Source organism: Kryptolebias marmoratus, linkage group LG4, assembly GCF_001649575.2.
Source record: "Kryptolebias marmoratus isolate JLee-2015 linkage group LG4, ASM164957v2, whole genome shotgun sequence".
Lineage (NCBI taxonomy): Eukaryota > Metazoa > Chordata > Actinopteri > Cyprinodontiformes > Rivulidae > Kryptolebias > Kryptolebias marmoratus.
The window spans coordinates 26,894,034-26,899,112 of NC_051433.1; the positions used below are offsets into that span (position 1 = coordinate 26,894,034).

Below are 5,079 nucleotides of genomic sequence, written 5' to 3' on the forward strand. Positions count from 1 at the left end.
GTATTTTCAAAACTGCTTACGTCAGTTAAAAGGTTTATGTCAGTTAAACAATAAGTCAACCTAGAAATTAACCAAAAATTAACACAGATAAACACACACTTTCAATTACACAAACAATAAACAAAATAAGCCAGAAGGGACATAACAGTCAATCATATGTCATTATCGGCAGAGTGAACCTCATGTGTAGCAGTGCGTCGCCTTGAGGTTCCCCTATCTGCTGCCAAACCTGATGGCATGCTTGCAGACATCCTGCTCTGTGGAAACATGAGCAATCTGATTTTTTCTGACAGAATCTGTAATCACAAAAGCAGATTTTCATAATGACAATTAATTTCAAATATTGACAAATGACAAATAAATTTGTAATGACAATTTGCAATGTGACAGGTACACACTGTGGTAATGCTCTCCAAAATAGACAATCTGTCTCAGTCTCATACTGCAATTGTAGAATTTCTAAATATAGAAATAAAGTTTGTCAAAATAACAAAAATAACCAGTGTATTTTGTCAACTTAAATTGTTAAAATGTAGTATTTATTTGATTTCTTGTTGTTGAGCTATCAAAAAAAATTTAGTCCAAATACATATTCTGCAAAAACTCAGACTATTGTGACATGACAACCCTGGTGAAGAAGAGATCACAAAGACAGAGGAACAGCACATGCTAAATCATGCTAGTTAATTGTCTAAGCTTGCAATAAATTCAATTTTAGTTAAATTTATTTAGATGTCGTTTCATTCAGCATTGTGTTTGAAAAGCCTGAAAAAGAACCTCAACACATGAACCTAATCTGTTATAGTCTGTTTAATTTGTTTACTATAGTGGAGCTGATTTCAAATCCATTAAGCCTGCTCAATATTTCCTTTAATACTTAAAGCAACATTATTGCCTTAGATTACCTTTATGCACGCAAATCCAGTTGGATCAACCTAATTTACTGGTGTAAATTATACTGATGAGCAATGACTCCTACAAACTGTTCCTCATATTTAAACATTCTAAACATCTTATTTGCAAATATGACAAATTCACCCAAGGCAAGTTCACTGGATTGAAGTAACTAAACAGCTTAATGTTGACCAACTTAATTAAATTGTCTGGAAATCATTTCCAATATTTTTATGTATATTTCTCCTATGCTGAGGACTATTTAAAAATATGTATAAAATATATATATATATTTATTTACTTATTTAAAAATATTTATTACAAATACTTACGTATGAGCAATGTTTTTGATGCCATCTGGCTGAAAGACTTCTTCCCATTGACACCTTTCCAGTTGATAATTTTTCCAACACCATCACTGAACATGTGAGCCAGGATGTTCCAAGTCACACATTTTGCGTCATGGCCCCCAATTGCTGCCAGGGAGTTAATCTATAATGGAACAAAGAAAAAAGCAGCAGTAAAAATTAAATAGAAATGTTAACATACACTTTATGGATTTTGAAGTCTCAACAACTGATCACTAATAACAGTAGATTAGTATCTCATTATGTAAAGTGAAATTGCAATGAAAAACACAAACAAAAGAACTCACCAAACTCTGCTTCAGTTGGAAATGCGCAGGATCTTTGAGCCAGTCTTCAAAGCTGTCAACTTCTGCCATTGATGAAAGTGGAAACTGGACAGGGACAGGTACATCCATCTCCTGGGCAGATGGGCTCAGCCTGCTGGTCAAATAATTGACCTTGGCAGCCAGTTGCTCTTGCTGGTGTTTTATATGTTCCAGCAAGCTTATTATATGGACTTCTGCAGCTGTTAGAAAGAATGGAAATATAAATAAATCAACTTCAGTCCAACTGGAATAACACAATGAAGTTTGTTTGGGTTTTTTTAAACATATGCCAAGATATTCATAAACGTCAGGACACAAGGTGTTTGCAGAAATCAAAAAACTATTTTTTATATTGTAGGCTTATTAAAAACAGGACACAGAAGGCCTAGCCAAACATCAAGCATCTAATTGCAGCTCGACCCGGTCTGAATATCCAGTCGGGTTCAGGACATAGACCTAAACTCTGGTGCTGCACCACAGTGTTAGGTTTATCCAGGTGCTTTGCACAGCTGAATGGTTGCCATGAGATATTCAAGGACTTCTCAAACATGCATGAGAAAGTCAAAGCAACACTCCAGGAATGTTTTTGACAAGTCAATATGATATTACCCCCCCCCCCCCTTCATACAGTTTAAGGCCTTGCATTTAACAAAATCCATTTAATGCTTCTGAATGCATTTTAGTGCCCCATGGAAACTCTGAGTCAACACATACCAAAAAGATGAACATACAAAGGGAAACAATCAAATATTTAATCAAAATCGTATAACTATTTGATGTATTACTCACGAGAGCAGGGAATGGAGCCCAAGTCATTTCTACTTCTTCACCAATTAGGTGTGTACATCATGCTCTCAGAAGAGGTTTGCTGCTGTTCTGTTGGCCTACATTCACCTTGTGTCAGTGGAGTGGGTGGAGGCAGGACAACTGTGCAGCTCCTCTGCACATGACAAGGTGGTGGTGGGACAGCAGGAGCTTGTGGTAGTGTTGCGGGTTTAGGTTGCACCCTGGCTTTCCTCTTCTGTTGATCTTCCTCACTGTCATCACCCGAATCTCCAAAGAAATGTCTACATTGGAGAGGAAAAACAACAACAGTCAGTTGTCATTATAACCTCCCTAAATAATTATACTGTATTGTAATATATTAATAACAGTCCCATCTTCATTTGTACTTAACCACATGTTAATATTAAAAAATCTCAAACTGTCATCAGCCAAGCTGCAGTTATTTTTTTTTTATCCCGAGTTATTTGTTTATCAATATATATCAGGGGTCTGCAAATCTAGGCTTTAATCTGGTGTCGTGCAGCTTTTAGATGCGTCTCTGCTTAAACGCATCTGAGTTAATTATAGAGGTTATCAGCAGGACTCTGAACTTGACAGCATACTAAGGAGGTAATTCAGCCATTTCATTCAGCTGTGTTGGACAGGGGACACATCAAAAAGTTACAGTACACCAGCCTTAGAGGCCTGGAATTGAACACCTCTGATGTGTACTCTAATTGTCTGCACGGCACTGTTTTCCTTTTACAGCTGTCTTTGCATGTGTGTTTCAGACAGTTAAAGTTGAATTTACGTGGAAATATAAAACTACAAGATGCTTACATCGCCTTTCGCTTCGCTTTGGTCGATGTCCTCTTCTTTCTCTTCTGTTTGCAGATCAGAGGTTCTGCATGACAGTGACCTAGTCAGGTAGTGGCGTGCCTCAAGGTACTGTTCTAAAAACTGTTTTAAAAAATTCAGACAGTGGAAAAGAATGAAGTCATGACATGAAAAATACTGTTTGCTACTTATAGCTTGCAAATTGTTCTCACTCTCCTAACAATTTGCAAGCAATCCAGTTTACATCACATCTCAGCTTTAAAACCTCAACTCCACGCTCTTCATTTCTGAATTTAGAAAGCTCCTCAGATGAGAAGCAAAACGTCTTCAACTACAGAATAGAAGTCCAGTTGTTTTTGATTTTTAACCTTTTTTGAATTTTCCATGGCCTGGATGACTGAGAATCTACACTAGCACACAAACACACACACCCCTCAATAGAGTGATGGCGGAAAGTTAACGATTCCCCCCCCTCCCCCATAAACATACTGTAACGTTTTCCCTTGTTGTGCGTGGTAACTCACACAAAGCACGACTCTCGTGGAAGCCGAACGGTTATTTTATTCCTAGCTGTTGTTGGCCTCAGTCACGCGGTACAGATCCAACCCCCCCCCCCAACACACACAGACACACACCACCACCAGAGGTTACCTTTTCCCTCCCTTTTCTTTTGCAGCCTTCTCTACCTCCTGTCGTAAACTGTTGTGAACCACATGCTGCAGAACATGCTATAAAGCTAACTGCACAACATGCTACAATACACACACCGCTAGCATGTACACATCACTAACTGAGACATCGCGGACATTTAGCGATGATCAGTCATAAACAAAATCTACATTATTCATAAACTCAAATCTACATTAGCTAGAGCCAAATGCTATGCTATATAGTTAACCAAGCTCGCTGGTCTTTACAAAGTTACAATTAGCAAAGAGACATATCAGATACATTCCCACACTTTTCCATCTGCACAAACAACTGTGCAGCGGGTTCGCTGTTTAACAGTTCACTGTTTTGGGGGCGGGGCAATCAGTGGATCAGTAAGGTGGACCTGAGCGGATTTAGGGCGGATCCGCCCTGGAGTCCACTGCTATCTGGGTTAATTTACCCTGCAACATTTATGCTGTCTGTCCCCCACCTGAAGGCGCTGTAAAGCCTGAAATCTCCGGCGGATAACAGCTGTCCTATTACGCGCAACAATTGCGACATCCAGAGCATTTCTTCCACTGCGCCTCTCTTCCTGAAGGCTCGGGAGAATCCCCATAAGTTTAAAAAACAGCAACAACACAGGGCCAACGCTGTCCATAGCTCTTCTGTTGTCTCCACAAATGACACCACCCCCCACCCCCAGTAACACAAGGAGGCATTCCTCTGCTACCAACCAAACTGGTCAGTGGAACCAGGATGTATTTTTTACAGAGACGAGCCAAGCTGGGCCGAGTAGAGCGGGGCTTCTGTAGTAGAGCCAGTGGAAAAGGGGCATTAGCTGTTCCTAGGACTGCTCTTCTGGACAGAGATCTCTGAGGTTGTTCCTGGCATCTGTTGGAGCCACTCTTCCAGTTTGGGGGTCACAGCACTGAGTGCTCCGATGACCACTGATGTCACTGACTCTCCACAACTCCTCTATTTCCTCTTTCAGCCCTTGGTATTTCTTCTTCCTAATGTTACAAACACTTAGGAATGCTACATCTATCTGCACTGCTTTCTTCTGTATCTTATCTATCACCACAAGGTCCAGTTGCTCAGCAATCACCTTGTTAGTCAGTAGTAGTAGATTTGTATCATGGCAACAAGGTGTAATAAACAGCTAAACAATAAAATAACTACTTATCATTTAATGTTTTTAAATCAGTTTTTGATAACAAAAATTAAAGATCTTTTTGTAGTGAAATCTTTTTAGAAACATT

At 39.4% G+C, this 5,079-nt stretch overlaps 1 long non-coding RNA gene across 1 annotated transcript; it reads right to left on the reverse strand.

Annotated features, from left to right (window-relative positions):
• Positions 1–1,352: 1,352 nt before the first annotated feature.
• Positions 1,353–4,326, reverse strand: LOC108228581. Its single transcript, XR_001808211.2, has 3 exons — positions 4,281–4,326; positions 1,550–1,767; positions 1,353–1,386 (listed from the first exon to the last, which is right to left on the reverse strand). It is a non-coding gene; the product is annotated as an uncharacterized LOC108228581 (long non-coding RNA).
• Positions 4,327–5,079: the final 753 nt, after the last annotated feature.